Source organism: Triticum dicoccoides, chromosome 5B, assembly GCF_002162155.2.
Source record: "Triticum dicoccoides isolate Atlit2015 ecotype Zavitan chromosome 5B, WEW_v2.0, whole genome shotgun sequence".
NCBI classification, from domain to species: Eukaryota; Viridiplantae; Streptophyta; class Magnoliopsida; order Poales; family Poaceae; genus Triticum; species Triticum dicoccoides.
This window is the reverse complement of record NC_041389.1, coordinates 598196691-598215205: the sequence shown is the minus strand read 5'-3', so window position 1 is coordinate 598215205 and position 18515 is coordinate 598196691. Positions and strand designations below refer to the sequence as shown.

The 18515-nt window shown below is 47.7% G+C and overlaps 1 pseudogene; it reads left to right on the top strand.

Moving 5' to 3' along the window:
• Nucleotides 1-5522: 5522 nt before the first annotated feature.
• Nucleotides 5523-17774, top strand: LOC119310236 (annotated as a pseudogene).
• The last annotated feature ends 741 nt before the right edge of the window (nucleotides 17775-18515 follow it).

Sequence of the window (18515 nt, the reverse complement as noted above, 5' to 3'; positions counted from 1 at the left end):
GTCTAGGTTTAGCATCTTTCTTTTCCATAAGATATTTTATAGCAGCATGACCGGTGTGAACAATCACTTTGGAATCAACAATGTAAGATCTGAATTTATCACAAGCAAACACTACTTCTAAGAATTCTTTTTCAGTAGTGCATAATTTCGTTGAGCACTGTCCAGAGTTTTACTAGCATAATGCATAACATTTAATTTCTTATCAACTCTTTGTCCTATAACAACACCAATAGCATAATCACTAGCATCACACATAATTTCAAAAGGCAAGTTCCAATCAGGTGGTTGAACAATAAGTGCTGTAATTAAGGTTTTCTTTAGTGTTTCAAAGGCTTCCAAGCAATCATCATCAAACACAAAGGGAATATCCTTTTGCAAAATATTCGTAAGAGGCCTAGAAATTTTAGATAAGTCTATGATAGACCTCCTATAGAAACCATCATGACTAAGGAAACTACGAATACCTTTGATATCTTTAGTACATGGCATTTTCTCAATTGCATCAACCTTGGCTTTTTCCACCTCAATACCTCTTTCAGAAATTTTATGGCCCAAAACAATACCTTCGTTAACCATAAAGTGGCACTTCTCCCAATTCAAGACAAGATTTTTTTGTTCACATCTCTGCAAAACTCGACCAAGATTGCTTAAACAATCATCAAAAAACTTCCCATAAACAGAAAAGTCATCCATGAAAACCTCAACAATCTTTTCACAAAATCGGAGAATATAATAGTCATACATCCTTGAAAGATAGCAGGTGCATTGCATAAACCAAAAGGCATACATCTATAAGCATAAGTTCCAAAAGGACAAGTAAAAGTGGTCTTTTCTTGATCAAGTTGTGATACATGTGTTTGTGAAAAACCAGAATATCCATCAAGGAAGCAAAAAATGTGTATGCTTGGATAATCTTTCTAACATTTGATCAATAAAGGAAGAGGGTAATGATCTTTTCTAGTTGCTTTATTTATTTTTCCATAATTAATTAGCATGGTATAGCCTGTGAAAATTCTTTGTGGAATAAGCGCATTCTTATCATTAGGAACAACAGTAATACCTCCCTTCTTAGGGACACAATGAACATGACTTACCCATCTACTATCAGCTATAGGATAGATTATACCTGCTTCCAGAAGTTTCAATATTTCCATTCTTACCACTTCTTTCATCTTCAGATTTAACCGATGTTGGTGATCAACAACAGGTTTAGCATCAGGTTCCATATTAATCTTGTGCTGACATAGAGTGGGACTAATGCCCTTAAGATCATCAAGAGTATATCCAATAGCAGCTCGGAGCTTCCTTAGAACGTTCAATAATCTTTCTTATTCATGTTCTGAAAGGTTAGCGCTAATAATAACATGATATATCTTTTTCTCATCAAGATAAGCATATTTCAAAGTGTCTGGCAATTGTTTTAATTCAAATACAGGATCACCTTTAGGTGGAGGAGGACCACCTAGAGTTTCAATAGGAAAATTGTGTTTAAGCAGAGGTTGTTGTTTGAAAAATATTCTATCTATTTCATTTCTTTCACGCATATGTAAATCATTCTCATGGTCTAGAAAATATTGTTCTAAAGGATCAGTAGGAGGTACATCAATAGAAGCAAGATCAATAATTTCACACTTACTAGGCAAATCTTTCTTATGAGGTTGTCTACTAAACTTGGAAAAATTAAACTCATGAGATTCCTCACCAAAGCTAACACCGACAGTTTGTTTCTCACAATCTATTCTAGCATTGGCGGTGTTCAAGAAAGGTGTACCAAAGATAATGGGATAAAAGTCATCTTGTGGGTAACCAAGAACAAGAAAATCAGTATGGTATTTTATTTTCCCACACAAGACTTCAACATTTCTAAGAATCCCAATTGGTGATATAGTATCTCTATTGGCAAGTTTAATAGTAACATCTATGTCTTCTATTTCAGCAGGTGCTATTTCATTCTTAATTTCTTCATATAAGGAAAAAGGAATAGCACTCACACTAGCACCTATGTCACATAACCCAGGATAACAGTGATCTTCTATCTTGACTGAGACAATAGGCATGCCAATAACTGGTCTATGTTTATCCTTTTTACCGGGTTTGGCAATTCTAGGAGCTTCATCACAGCAGTAAATGACATGCCCATTGATATTATCGACCAAGAGATCTTTAATCATAGTAACAGTAGGTTCAACTCTGATTTGTTCAGATGGTTTGGGTGTTCTAACATAACTATTGTTAACCACAATTGAATCTTTAGTATGTTCCTTCATCCTAACAGGGAAAGGTGATTTTTCAATATAAACAGTGGGAACAACTGGATCAACATTGTAAATTATAGTTTCTTCTTTAGCTTTTACCGGTTCTTTAATTTCTTCTTTAATAGGAGGGTATTTAAACCACTTCTCTTTAGGGAGATCAACATGAGTAGCAAAAGATTCACAAAAGGAAGCTACTATCTCAGAGTCAAGTCCATATTTAGTGCTAAACTTTTGAAAAGCATTAGTATTCATAAAAGATTTAACACGATCAAACTTAGGTTCAATACCTGACTCTTTACCTTCATCGAGTTCCCAATCTTCAGAGTTGCGTTTAGTCCTTTCTAAAAGATCCCACCAGAATTCAATAGTCTTCGTCATAAAAGAACCAGTACAAGAAGTATCGAGCATGGATTGATTATTACGAGAAAGCCGAGCATAAAAATTCTGAATGATAATTTCTCTTGAGAGCTCATGATTGGGGCATGAATATAACACTGACTTAAGCCTCCCCCAAGCTAGAGCGATACTTTCTCCTTCACGAGGCCAAAAATTATATATATAATTCTGATCACCATGAACTAGATGCATATGATTTTTTTTGATGGAATTCCAATTTCAACCGATTCCAGTTCCAAGATCCAATATCATCGCATAGCCTATACCATGTCATTGCTTTTCCCTTCAAAGATAAGGGAAAACCTTATTCTTAGCTTCATCTCTGGGTAAACCTGCAAGCTTAAACAATCCACAAATTTCATCCACATATATCAAGTGCATATCAGGATGTTCGGTTCCATCTCCTGCATAAGGATTAGCTAGCAGTTGTTCTACCATACCGGAAGAAATTTCATATTCAATATTTTCAGTAGGTGCAGTAGGCTGAGGGGCAACTAATTGTGGTTCCGGTCGAGGTGAAGATACCCCGAACAAACCCCTCAAAGGATTGTTTCCCATAGTAGCAAGTGACAATAAATTTCAGTTAATTGTATCCTTTTTGATAAGTAAGAGTGTCAAACCCAACGAGGAGCAGAAGGAAATGACAAGTGGTTTTCAGCAAGGTAATGTCTGCAAGTGCTAAAATTGTAAGTAGCGGAGTAGTTTGATAGCAAGATAATTTGTAATGAGCAAGTAATGATAGTAGTAAAAAAGTGCAGCAAGGTAGCCCAATCCTTTTGAGGCAAAGGATAGGCCAAAACGGTCTCTTATGATAAGCAAAGTGTCCTTGAGGGTACATGGGAATTTCATCTAGTCACTTTCATCATGTTGGCTTATATCGGTTTGCTACTTTGATAATTCGGTATGCGGGTAGACCGGTGCTTATGTGCTGTTCTTACTTGAACAAACCTCCTACTTATGATTAACCCCCTTGCAAGCATCCGCAACTACGAGAAAAGTATTAAGAATAAATTCTAACCATAGCATTAAACTTTTGGATCCAATCGGCCCCTTATGGAATAGCGCATAAACTAGGTTTTAAGCTTCTGTCACTCTCGCAACCCATCATCTAATAACTACTCCACAATGCATTCCCTTAGGCCCAAATATGGTGAAGTGTCATGTAGTTGACGTTCACATGACACCACTAAGGGAATCACAACATGCATATCATGAAAATACCAAACACATATCAAGTTCACATGATTACTTGCAACATGATTTCTCTCGTGACCTCAAGAACAAAAGTAACTACTCACAAATGATAATCATGCTCAGGATTAGAGGGGTATTAAATAGCATAATGGATGTGAACATATAATCTTCCACCAAATAAACAATATAGTAATCAACTACAAGATGTAATCAACACTAGTAGTCACCCACAAGCACCAATCTATAGTTCTGGTACAGAGATTGAACACAAGAGATGAACTAGCGTTTAAGAGGAGTTGGTGTTGTTGAATATGTTGATGAAGATAGCCCTCCCCAAGATGGGAGAGTTGTTGGTGATGATGATGACAATGATTTCCCCCTCCGAGAGGTAAGATTCCCCGGCGGAATCGCTTTGTCGGAGGGCAAAAGTGCTCCTTCCCAGGTTCCGCCTCGAGACGGCGGCGCTTTGTCCCAAAAGTCCTATCCTTAGTTTTTTCGAAGGTCAAAATGACTTATATACCAGAAGAGGGGCACCGGAGGTGGGCCTGGGTGAGCACAACCCACCAGGGCGTGCCTAGGCTCCCTGGCGAGCCCAGGTGGGTTGTGCCCACCTGGTGGGCCCCCTCTGGTACTTATTTGCTCCAATATTCCTCAAATATTCCACAAAAATTCCTCGTGAAGTTTCAACTCATTTGGAGTTGTGCAGAATAGGTAGCGTGACGTAGCTTTTTTAGGTTCAGATTTCCAGCTGCCAGAATTCTCCCCCTTTGTGTATACTTTGCATATTATGAGAGAAAAGGCATTAAAATTACTCCAAAAATCATTATTATTCAAAAACAACATAAATAACAGTAGGTAAACATGATGCAAAATGGACGTATCAAGCAACTAGCGAATATTTTCACGAAGCCTTTGGATGAAGCAAGATTTTGCGAGTTAAGGCATGAGCTAAATATCATTGATTCGAGCAATGTGGCTTGAATCTAGGCACACCCCACTGCATTCATCATATTATCTTGTTTTAGATGTAGGCATGGACATAGGGGAGTGTTGTTCTCTCAATGAGCTCTCCCTCCCCCCATTATGCATAAATCAATCAAGTATTTCATATTAGCCATTCTTGATGGCATTTGTGCTTCAAAGATGAGTTTTGGTCTTGGGCCCAAGGTTCAAATCTTCGCAGTGCTATACCAATTAAATCAAACATAGGTGGCTCCGGCCACCGCTTCTCTCTCTCTCTCTCTCTCTCTTCAAGAAGAGGGTTGGTTTCCGTTTGACCTTATTTTGTCTTGCCTAATTAGTTTCCTTTGGTCTTAGGTGTTTGTATCCTCCAAGTATTGGCCTTTCTTGTTTGCTTCTTGGAATCTTGGAGTTTACTTCACCGTACTTTAGTACCTTGTCTCCATCCCAAGCCTTCGCTTTCCCACAAACCATACATTTCCAATTTGTGCACAAGATTGATCTTGGCGTTGGTGACTATGATTGGGCGGTACAACCGGTTGTCGGGGCAGTTCAACCACTCTGCCTCTTGGCTGTATTGTCCCAGCAGTACAACCAGGGAGGTTCTAACGGTTCTACCGCTTTCTCTCTAGCCTATGTTGCTGGCCAGTACTACTGGGCAGTTACAGGCGGTACTACCGCTGCCTCCCTAGCAATTGAAGTACCGCCTGTAACCCCATGACTGTACCAGGGGCGGTACAACCACTCTTCAGAGCGGTACAACCGCTCCACGGTCGAGGCAGGTATTTATGCACTCGGGCCGAAGGGGCATCTCTTTTTCCCCTTCGTGCCCGACCTATTCTCCTGCCCTAGCCGCCGGTTGCTGTCTCCCTCGCCCCGGTGTCCCCTGATGCTCCGGATCTGTGGATCTCTCACGGATTCGCTCCGTGGAGGCCTTCTCCTTCCCGATCTCTTTCCATGGATACTAGTAATGCCTCATTTTTCCTGCTCCTAGGGTTTCAATCTTTGAATCCATCACTTCTAGGGCATATTACTTTATATCCCACGTTTTTGGCAGAACTATTGGGGTGGAAGAGATCTATATACTTAATGATATTATTTGTGCATCTTTAGAAGTTGAAATTGTACTTGATCTGAATGTTTTACTTGAGCATAGATCCACGTGGGATATAAATAGAGGTTTTCTTGATAAGATTGGCATATCTGTCTTCTCACTTTGAGGGGGAGGGGTTATAGATTCTTGTGAAACACACAATAATGTTTTTGGTGTTTTCATCCTCACAATGGAAATTTGGCCATGTCGGAAGAATGATCTAATGCCCTATATATACGGAAGAAAGAATCCCACTAGGAAAATAACTTTTTATATTCTTTAAGTTATATTTAGTTTATTAAAATATTGCATATTAGTATAATGCTACATTCCTTTTCTCTTGTGATAACCGTTGGTTGATAGTTATGCCATACCTTTCTTGTCTCAAGATAAGGATGGTAATATACACAATATGTGCATGTTTCTTGGTTTACTAATTTTTCATAATGGAATCATCAAATTTGTAAATCTCACCAACACAAAATAATGTTCGTTTGGCAAATTCTCTAGAAGGATAAACATGGGGAGCACATGAAGGTCTATTAGTGGATTGATTGGATAAGGTATCAAAACCGGATTGCCTGGTTACATGAATATATACAAATGTGCTAGTGTGCCTCACCAAAATATGATGCATGTGGCCATTCTATATATATTCCATGCATTCATGTATGATGCGCACTCGTGTGTCCAATGTTTTCATATAAATATGGGATAAATAGTGTTCTATGTTATTCCCTGGAGAGCTTATATGGAAATTATATTTATGTTGGTTGTTAGATCTGTAACAAAAGGACTATGTAGGAGTGTTCTTGAAAATAACTAAGAAATTTGGAATAATCATTGAATAGTGGGAACAAAAATCCAAACCTGGAGTGAAACTTGAGTGGTATTATATTCCAGTGTTACCATTGCAAACATATTATGCTAATGTACCATATATCTCCTATTGTATTGCAGAGAGAGAAGTAGATGCCATCAGTTTAGGTCCAATCATGGTACGCCATCAAAAACAGTGTAACACTATGGGCATGGTAGATAAAAAGAAAAATGTCAAGGTAAAAGAAGACAAAGATGAAGATGTTAACACAAAAGAGAAAATGAAGCAAAATAACGCTGAAGGTGATAAGAAAACAGAGGAGAAGCAAAATTCATCAAAGAGGAAGATGAGTAAGAACAAGGAGGAGAAAGAGAAGAAAATGAGAGCTATTGATAAGAAGGATGATGAGGAGAAGGAGAGGGAGGATCAGAAGAAAAGAAAGGAAAATGGGTGGAAGGCGATGCCACATAAGGAAAGAAAGGAGGAGAATGAGAATGAGAAAGAAGAGCAGGGGCAGGAAGGGAAGGAAGGAGAAATTGAGAAAGATAAAGAGGAGGAACAAAAGGAGATAAATGAGCAAAAGGGAAGGAAGGAGAATGGTAAAGAGGAAGAGGAGTCGAAGGAAAGGGATGATGAAGACCAAAATGACAAAAAAAATTGCCCTCACTTCTTTAGGGCACTCATGTCCTATTCATTCATGGAACACATGGTAGGGTTTCTTGATTCATAACAACAAAGAAAGGGACTAACTCATTTTAGTTGTTCCAATTTTTACCTCCCATATTTTTGTATGATTGTTGTGATGGTTATCTTTTCCATTGTAGTTCACTTTTAATAATGGTGCTCTCTAATTTGATAGAGTTAAAATTGTACATATATAATATATTTCACCCAATAGATTCTTTGTTCAGTATGTGAATGTTTAAAACATAGACTATACAATGTTTTGTGTCATTGAAAAGGATAAAAGAGATAACATATCCAAATATAAAATACTTCATGAAAGTTGATATTTTTTGTGGTTACAAAAAATGTAGGTTGTGAATAAAAGAGACATATGTAATATTTGCGCAAAATATAATGCCATTTGAGCAGTGACTGATAGCTGGGATTGGACTATAGGAAGGCAAGATTACATGCCATATATGCATGTTTGGGTTGTGCTAGACATGTGTTCAGCCATTACTAACTAATTTGTATGACGACACATGTTGCAGACCATTCCAGTAGGATTCCACAAATAATTGGAAGATTGTACAAGAATGGTTTCCCTGAGAGGTCCAAGCGGGAATAAATGGCCCGTAGAGCTGGCGAAAATATTTGGTGAGCTATGCTTTGTGCGTGGATGGAAGGAGTTCCTCTCCGACTATCACGTCGGGTATGGCTACCTACTGGTGTTCCGTTACGACGGACAGTCACAGTTCTCAGTGACGGTTTTCTTGCCATTGTCTTGTGAGGCTCCATATGCATCTCTAGCACAGCCACAACACAAGGACATCGACGTGGCTGAAGAGGAAGAGAAAGGGAACACAAGCAGTGTCGGATTTCGGGTTCCGGCAGACCCTCAAGGTTCGAACTCTAGGGTGTGCACGGAGATCACACCTCCTACCTACTCATGTCTCGTCGCCTCGCAAGGATCTAAACTACGCGAAGAACAACACAAGGGACACGAGGTTTATACTAGTTCAGGCCACCATTGTGGTGTAATACCCTACTCTAGTTTGTGGTGTGGTGGATTGCCTCTGGGGCTGATGATGAATAATACAAGGGAAGAACTGCCTCGCGAGGGGAGGAGTTCTTATGGGGGTGATGCCTCTTGGGAAGGATTGAATCCGGATCAGTTGGCTCTAGATGAGATGATCCCTTTTCTACTGTGGTGGCTAGCCTATTTATAGGGCGAGGCCCTGGTCCTCTTCCCAAATATTGAGCGGGAAGGGCGCCAACAATTGGCCATTTTGAAGGGGAACATCTAGTACACTTATCCTGACTAAAGTTGGTCCTCGCCTGCCAAAGACTCTGTCGATGACGCCGGCTTGGGCTCCACGATGACCTCCATCCTGCCGTTCTGCTGGTCTTGGTCTTGTTGCACCGGAATGGTTGCCTTTGCTTGATACTCTTGCCTGCGCTTGGCCTCTTTGCACCAAAGAGGAAACAAGGACTCTGCGCAGGCCGGCGCCCGCCTGGCTTCGGTCGTCATGGCTTGCGTCACGGGCACCTCGTGAGGTACCCTGCCTTGATCTCTCCGCCTCCTCGCGAGCCAGTCTGACGAGGCTGCGCTTGAGGAAGCTTCCTGTCGTCCGCCCCGCGAGGCTTGGCCCCTCGCGAGGGTCTTGAGCATTGTTATTGAAGGTGGGCTATACTGGGCCACTCCTTGAGCCACGTTGCAGGCCGCAGGCAGGCAAGTCTGGGTACCCCCGTTCCCAGAACGCCGACAGTAGCCCCCGGGCCCAAGGCGCGCCCGGACTTGGCTTAGCAGAGAAGCGAAGGGGCAAGTGCGAAGCACCATGGGCCCCAACAGCCTGCAGCCTTGGGTGCCGCGTGGCGGTTGATTGGACGTGGACGTCCCTGCTTCCCCATGATGCCTCGGCAAATGCACCAATTGACAAGTCCCTGCATGCAAAAACGGGTCATGATTACCTGTGATCGTGGAGGCTGGCAGTTGGCCTCCCCCAGCTATACGTACGGAACGGCGCGAGCCCTTCCGGTCCATCATTTCCTGCTACTCTCCTTCTTCTTCTTCCTTGCCCTCGCTCCACCTTACACCAATGGCACCAATCCGTCAGTTTTCTGCCGAAGAGAAGGGGAAGGCCCCCCGAGAGGGTCCTGTCCCGCTTCCGCCGAAGAAGCAGCTCGCCTCTTGCCGCAGGGAAGGGGGTGCTTGGCAGGAGGTGTCGAGGCCATGGTTTGAGTGACCGCCACCTAGATTCCCATTGCCCTTGTACGCCCGGATCGAGGGTCCTGAAGGTGCAGGCGCCGAGCGGCACTGCCAGAGGCGTCGTCGCCGGCGGCGGATTACGACGGTGCGCTTCGTTCCTCCTGGAGTTCACGCCGAGGGCTCCTCTCGTGATCTTGTGCTTCACGCCGCCATGCCTCCTCGATCTTGGATTCGTCTTCCCCCTCCTTCGCCTTCGAGGTTCCGCCAAGGGGGCCTCTCAATCTCTGGCTGCACCACGCCGACTGCCCGACTCCTGCGACCGAAGCGGATGTCGAGGTCGTCGCTCCGGGCAAGGTCTTCATGACCCAGGGCTGGGGCGAGATCGCCTGGGTTTGCCGATCGGAGGGGGACCTTGTGATCCATCTGGACTACGATGGTGCCTCCTTGATGCTCTTCAAGGTCTTCGACGAAGATGGGCGCCGGCTGGAGTGCTGCCCCAGAGGCAGCGGCCGAAGCTCTAGAGCGGAGAGGACCAGGCCTGCCGCCCGCCCTTCCAGCAGCTCCTCTGATGGCAGCGGACGTACCGAAGGGTCCAGCGACTCTTCTAGACTCTTCCTGACCCCGGCGACGAGCGACGACAGCTACGAGCCTCCGAGCTCGCGTCGTGCACGAAGCAGGGCCGGCGCGCCCGACGGTCGATGCGGCTGATCCGGACAAGGTTGGCGCTGGCCTTGCGTGGCCCCCTGTTGATGATGGCGTCTGCCGTCATGGTCCCTGTAGTTAGGACTCCTTAGGATTCGCGTCTTTTGTTCCTGCGAGGAGCCAAGAACACACCCCGTGGGGGCTTGTAAGGTGCATGTAGTTCCTTTTGTTAATATGATCCTTATTGTGAAGCAGTGTGAGATGCTCGTCCCGCCTTACCTTAGTTCCTCCTTTCGAACCTCACGAGGGCTCGGTGCTCTGTGCCGACAGGTCCCGGTCCCTAGGCAAGCTTCAGCCGTCGCTGGTATGCCAAGTCGCGATGCCGTGGTCAAGGCCAGGAGGTGAGCGGCCCGAGGTCCAGTAAGAACCCCTGAGTCGTGACGCTCAGGAGGTCCCCTTTAGCGCTCAAGCTGCCATCGTTCGGTGAGAAAGGAGCGCAAACGTTGCCAACACGGAGCTGCATTAGGTGCAACGTCGGTGTTGCGATAGTTAGTAGTTCCGGAGGATGACTTATCTCGAGAGTCTGAAGCCTCTCCTTGGTGCGGCGCCATGTCCACGCGTCGGCAGCTGAGGAGTTGCCGGGCGGGGTCCTCGCGAGCCTCTTCCCCCTTTCCCTTACTCCCCTTCGCACTCTACGTCCTCGAGTCCCGGCCCTCGAGCGAGCTCAGCCGTCACTGGTATGCCAGTTCGCGATGCCATGGACAAGGCCAGGAGGTGAGGGCTGGAGAGCCAGTAAGAGTCCGTCAGTTGCGATGCTCAGGCGCCCCCCCTTTAATGTGCAAGCGGTTCGCGCGGTCGAGAGGGAAGGAGACACCGCGAAGGCCTCCCCCGACATTGCTCCTTAAAGATATCCTGCGAGCTCACCACAAGGAAAATGAGCGTTGCCATTACAATTGCCAGCCAGCTACTGGTTGCTCTTGGAGGGGTGATGAGGGCACTGAGGGCCTGGTGAGGTGTCGCCTTGCGGGGTTGCCGCGGCCAGAGCTCAGCCACTCAGGTTTATCGACGTTGCAGGGACGGACCCATGCGCAAGCGTCGTGCCGTTAGGGAGCAGCTCCATAAGTTGGTGTCAATCGAGCGGGCGATTAAGTCAAGCATGTTAAGCATGAAGGTGCAAATTCATTTAGATAGATGTAGGAAAAGGCGAACACTACTGGGTCGGGCCCGAGCGACTTGGGGATAATGCAGCCTGAGGGGCGCCCCCACCAAAGTAAGCTAAAAACATGTACAAAAGGGGTACATGCCGCAGGGACGGACCCATGCGGCCTGGGAATGATGCAACCCTGGGGGCGCTCCAAGCTGAAGATGAAACTCAAAGGATGTCACCTGTTGATGTTGGAGATGAAAGGGTGCTGAAGTAGCGGACGGTGTGTGCTCGGGAAGCCGATCCTTATGAGCCCCCAGGCCCAGGAGCCTCGTGAGGCTCCGGAGGCGCTGGCGGCTCCTCACGGACCATCTCCATCTCCGCCAGGACTGCGGAATGCCTGACCTCTTGAGCCTCCAGGATGCTCCTCATGAGGCGCTGACGCACATCAGCCGCGTTTGGCAAGCCGTAAGGCATGCGAACATAGCTGTGGGGTGGACCTTCGCAGCGTCCTACGCGTGAGGGCCAGAGGCGCTCCTGAGAGGCGGCTCGGTTGAGTCCTGGTATGTCGATGCAGACGCGCAGCCCACCATCCTCGCCCGGATGGGGAGCTATGGCGGGTAAGCGGCGGCTGCCACTCATGACTCTTGACTCCTGCAACTCCTGAATTATATCGCTGACGAACTCCTGAGGGTTTGGCCCTCCTTGCCTTGCTCCTTCCTGAGGGAAACGTGCTTTGAAACGCGCCTCCAAGTGGTGCCCGAGCGCCTCCCTCGTGATCTTGGCAAAGTCGATGGCCCTCCAGGAGAGAGCCCCCGAGCCTTGCTCGAGGAGGGCGCCGGGCGCGCCTTCCTATGCGACAGAAGGAGGCACCCCCTGAACGGGCGCGGATCTTGAGGGGCCTGCCTCCCGAGGGTTCGGACCAGGAGATGTCTTCTTCTTCTTAGGGACTGCCTCGGGAAGCCTTCTGCTCCTGTGATCTGGGTCTTCGATTGACGCGGCCTGAAAAGCACGCTCCAGAGAACACACAACATCCCTCTCCTCGCAAGGCACCGTGATGACTCCACCACTTCCTGGCATCTTGAGGACATTGTAGCCGTGATGAGTCACTGCCAAGAACTTGGCCAGAGCCGGGTACCCAAGGATGGCATTGTACGGCAGGCGGATGTGCGCGACGTCAAAGTCAATGAGCTCGGTGTGGTAGTTGTCGCGCTTCCCGAAGGTAACAGGAAGGCGGACCTGCCCTATCGGGACAGTGGAACCGTCGGTGACTCCTGAGAAAGGCTTGGTTGGCTGAAGCTGATTGTATGGCACTTGGAGATTTTTGAATGTCTCGACGGAGAGGACATTGAGCCCTGCTCCGCCATCGATGAGGGTCCTGGTGACTTGCACATTCTAATGATTGGGGAACAAAGCATCAGGAGGACTTCGGCTGTGGCGGCGCACTTGAGCTGATCTGCTGAGCTGAATGTGATGGCGCACGCTGACCACCTGAGAGGGCGCATGGCCTCAAGCTTGGGGAGGACTGCATTCACCTCGCGAGCAAACTGCTTGAAGATGCATTGAGAGGGTGGGGCCTGAGCGCCGCCCAAGATGCAAGCGATTGCGCGCGGCTCCTGGAAGCCCCCATCCCCCTCGTCCTGATGAGGGTCTTCATTCCTCCTCGGCTATGGTGGCAGAGGAGGGAGGCCCGCGTTGCCTTGTGGGCGATCCTCGCGAGGCTGATCCCTCCAACCTCCCTTGCGAGGCTGGTCCCGCCAGCAGTCCTCGCGAGGTCGGTCACGCCACCCTTGGCGAGGGCCATGGTCTTCCCATCGTCCTCCACCTCTTCCTCCTTCTCGGCCATAGCCCCGGTCGCTGCGCTCGGGGCGTCGGCCGGCACGCACGTCCCGCACGGCCCTGAGCTCTTGGCATTCATTGGTGTTGTGGGTGTGGAGGTCGTGGTACACGTAGTACTGGCTGCCCTTGGATGACTCAGGCTGATCCCTGCCTCTCTTGGTGTCCGGCTCTGCTGCAAGCACGACAGCCCCCTTGCGCTTCACGTCCTTGACCTTGGGCTTCTTCTCTTCTGGGTCGGCAGCCGACAGTTCAAGGAGGGAAAGGCGTCCTTCCTCAGCTCTGGCACACTTGGTCGCCAAATTGAACAGCTCCAAGGAGGTGCACAGGTCTTCATGGATCGCCTGCTCCTCTTTCATCTTGATGTCACACACGCCGTCGGAGAAGGCTGAGATGATGGCCTCCTCGGACACCCTGGGGATCTTAAGGCGAGCGTTGTTGAAACGTTGGATGAACTTCTGCAGGGTTTCTCCTGGCTGCTGCTTGATGCGGCGCAAGTCGCTCATGGCCGGGGGGCGGTCGCGGGTGCTTTGGAAGTTGGCAATGAAGCGGGTGCGCATCTCGTCCCAGGAGGAAATCGTGCTAGGAGCCAGGTTCAGGAGCCAGGTGCGGGCACCGTCCTTGAGCGCCATGGGAAACCAGTTCGCCATGACCTTCTCGTCCCCGTTGGTGGCTTCAATGCCCAGCTCATAGAGCTGGAGGAACTCTGCAGGTTCAGCCGTGCCATCATAGCGCGGGGGCAGATCTGGCTTGAACTTGCCTGGCCAGGCCACGCTGTGCAGCTCGGCGGTGAAGGCACGACAGCCTGCAGTGGCCACGGGAGGCCTTTGGTGACGGAGAGCTTGATCTTGGAAGTCTCTGTGCACTGCCGCCAGGAGCAGTTTGAAGTCTTGACGCGCTGGAGCAGGAGCGCGGTCGTGACGGGCCGGTGCGGGGAGCACACGGGCAGCTTCTTGGGGACGAGGGATCTCTTGGCAACTCTTCTCTTGCTGTGCTGGCGCCGGACGGAGCGGGTCCCGTCCAGGGGCCACGCGCCTTGGGGCCAAGGCGCCTTCTTGAGGGGGAGGCGGCTGAGGCGCCCCCGAAGCTTCATTGCCCGTGCAGGGAGGGGCACGATGCAGCGAGAGGGATGGCGCAGAGGAGCCCCCAGCGGTGCTGACGAGCTCGATGATGCGGGCGAGCCACTTGTCGTAGAGGTCATCGACGGGACGGTAGTGTAGGAGCTCCCGCGCCAGGAGTAGCGTGGCGTGTGCGTCCGCCGGAGCGCGACAGGCATGGGACGAGGAACCGGCTGGAGTCAGCGACGGGTGGCGGTGCGGCCTTCTCACTGCACCGAAGGATGCAGGGACGACGCCTGCTGCCTATTCCCCGCCGGGCCGGTGGCGGCGTTGACGGAAGGCGATGGGGAACGGCAGGGGCATCCGCCGACGGGGGCCGTCTTGGCGACGCGAGTGGCGAGAGCGGCCCGGTGCTCGGCGCGGGATCGACGAGCGTCTGACATGGATGCGACAGATGGCGAAACACAGGGCGGCGGAAGGCGGATTCCGGCGCACCCCTACCTGGCATGCCAAATGTCGGATTTCGGGTTCCGGCAGACCCTCAAGGTTCGAACTATGGGGTGCACGCGGAGATCACACCTCCTACCTACTCACGTCTTGTCGCCTCGCAAGGATCTAAACTACGCGAAGAACAACACAAGGGACACGAGGTTTATACTAGTTTGGCCACCATTATGGTGTAATACCCTACTCTAGTTTGTGGTGTGGTGGATTGCCTCTGGGGCTGATGATGAACAATAGAAGGGAAGAACTGCCTCGCGAGGGGAGGAGTTCTTGTGGGGGTGATGCCTCTTGGGAAGGATTGAATCCGGATCAGTTGGCTCTAGATGAGATGATCCCTTTTCTACTGTGGTGGCTAGTCTATTTATAGGGCGAGGCCCTGGTCCTCTTCCCAAATATTGAGTGGGAAGGGCGCCAACAATTGGCCATTTTGAAGGGGAACATCTAGTACACTTATCCTGACTAAAGTTGGTCCTCGCCTACCAAAGACTCTGTCGATGACGCCCGCTTGGGCTCCACGATGACCTCCATCCTGCCGTTCTGCTGGTCTTGGTCTTGTTGCACCGAAATGGTTGCCTTTGCTTGATACTCTTGCCTGCGCTTGCCCCCTTTGCACCAAAGAGGAAACAAGGACTCTGCGCAGGCCGGCGCCCGCCTGGCGCCCGCCTGGCTTCGATCGTCATGGCTTGCGTCACGGTCACCTCGTGAGGTACCCTGCCTTGATCTTCCCGCCTCCTCGCGAGCCAGCCTGACGAGGCTGCGCCTGAGGAAGCTTCCTGTCGTCCGCCCCACGAGGCTTGGCCCCTCGCGAGGGTCTTGAGTATTGTTGCTGAAGGTGGGCCGTACTGGGCCACTCCTTGAGCCACGCCGCAGGCCGCAGGCAGGCAAGTCTGGGTACCCCTGTTCCCAGAACACCGACCAGCAGCAATGGAGATGATACTGCCCCGCAAGAAGAAGACGCTTGCACTAGACCCAGTGTAGATAGTACACCACAAAATGAAGCTTCAGAAGTAGAAGAAGATGCTTTAGAAGATGAAGAAGCGGAGGAAGTTGAAGACGCATTATCAGAAACTCCGGAGAATGAGGAAGGCTATGAACATCGCATGTGCAACAATGATGCTCTGGAACCAGTGCAACAACAGCAGGACAATCAATGCAAAACCGACGACGGTTTTGTGGTCGGGAAGAGGTCTAGGTTTAGGAAGGTTGATGATATCATGGCAGAAGTGGACCGATCCAAGAAGTCTAGGCCGACGGAGGGGAAAAACTCTGAAGCTCCATCTAGTGATCCAGCTTCCGGGGGAACATCATCAAGCGATAGTTTTGCAGGTAATTAAGAAGAACCCACTGATTATGTATATATTGGTATGAGATGGCTTGATTTTTTAAAATGATTCGTATGCGTAGTACTTTTTATGCATATATTGGTATGAGATGGCTTGATTTTGTAAAATGATTCATATACTCTTGTTAGCGAGCTAACCTTGTCTATGTGTACATCAAACTGTAAGTAGAATCAGAGCATCGTCCACCCATGAAGTCTAAGGCTGAGGAGATAAGGTCTCCATATGGTGATTCAGCTTCTAAGGCATCATCATCAAGTGACAATTTGGCAGGTAATTCTGAATAACCATAGGATGGATCAATAATTAACTATAATTGTGATGGCGAAATGTTGTCACATGATTCATCAGCTCTTGTTATCTAGCTAACTTGTGTGCACATCCATTGTATGCAGAGTTGGCCAGTCGTCCATCAAAGGACTCTAAGGTTGAGGGAAAAAGCTCTGCTGCTCCTTTAATTGTTTATAGAAGGTCTGCTACTTCAGCATCTAAAAGAGTTCCCCTCAAAAAAGCTTCAAAAGAAACAACACCAAGTGACAATTGGGCAGGTAATGAATCGATTTAAAAATGAGTAGTACTTGTTTTACACACACACACGCACACACACAAACACACACACACACACACACACACACACACACACATATATATATATACATATATATATATATATATATATATATATATATATATATATTGGTTGAGAAGGCTTAGATGTTGTGTCATAGAGCTATCTATATGCTCTGCTAGCTACATAACATTGGTCTTATACTGTCAAATGGCTCCTATCTATATGATCTTTTCATCAAGCTAATGAACTTTACCCACATATAGTTCATACAGGTGTATTCCCACCATAATCCGTGTGCATGAACTTATCCACATGGCACGAATCCTTTGGTAAAAGGCTTAGTAGGCAGAATCAATTCCCGATGTTCAACAAGAGCAATGGTGAAAACCAACCTGGCAGAGGTAAATCTCTTTCTTCCTTCCTACCTTCCTTCCTTCCTTCCTTCCTGTAAGTGCGCCATTTTATTATACTGCTAGTACTAATTAGAACAAACTTGAAATGAACTATCCTGATATTCTGCATATTTTTATACTAGTTCTCATCAAGGTTATGAGAAGGCCGGGATTAACATCGCAGAGGCATCCAGTAACCGAAATGGAGAAGGAATATGCCATGGAGAGGGCACGGAGGTTCTAATCCGAGAGGCCCTTCACCGTCAAGGCAATGAAGCACAACAATGTCTATGCCTCGTACTTCATGGTAATTGATCAATTTGATTTCTCCTTTCGATACACATATTCAAAAACTGCATTGCTCACTGACTGGTCGTAATCGACCTGCAACTGCAGATCATCCCGGAAAAGTTCGTGAAAAAAATTTCTCCCCAAAGAGAGTAGGAAGATGGAGCTATGGGACCCATAGGAAAAGCCGTGGAAGGTGTGGTATGAGTACACTGGTGGCGTGTGTCCCTGTGCAGCTTTCAGCGCTGGGTGCGGTGCGCTGGCCATAGAGAACAACCTGGAGAAATGTGATGTGTGCATCTTCGAGCTCCTGGACCAGGAATACAACATCAAGCTTCATGTCTACAAGGTCGTGCTGGAGATCACCCCCTGCGTCATCGCCCCAAAACCTTGCACATGCGAGTGATAATTCACCCCAAAATGTTTTGGTCTAGTGTTGTTGATGATGGAGAAAGACCCACTCTATCCCGTCGTTGTTAAACCATAACATTCAGAATTATATTGTGTTTGTTGCTGAGACTAATTACTGGATTATAAGGAAAAGATAAGCATGTAGTTCATACTTTCCTTTCTTCTCCATGTCCCAATCCCCTTCATAACCTAGGATTTTCGTCGTTGCTAAATTGCCTTTATATAACCCTGAAATTTGGTAAAATCCCTCGAGCCACTCCTGCCACAACAACCCTTAGAATCGAATGGATCTCTTATCTCCTCCCCTCATTTGAATCAAAGCCCCCTTGGCGAGGTCGTCTGAACTCTGAAGATCCATCCAGATCACAATTGGTTCACTACGCTTGGTAAACCTACATTCTATGTATCAGATCTATGCGCGCAATTGAATCTTTAGCCCATTTGCACTATTATGGTCTTCAATCGGCTTAGGATTCTAGACATAATCTATGGTGCATCTTGATTTTGTACTGCTTCCCACCACAAGAAATGGTGTATCCGTGTTGCTAGTACTTTCTTCCTAAACGTTTTAGTTCAACATAGATCAACTTGTGGGATGTAACTAGAGGTTTCAGCATGTTGACAACATTGACTTATCCTTCTTCTGATTTTGCGGGCATCTTATACTCTTGTTGTATTCCGAATGTTGTATTTAGTTAATCATCTGTATTAAAATATTAGCGATTATTGTAATGCC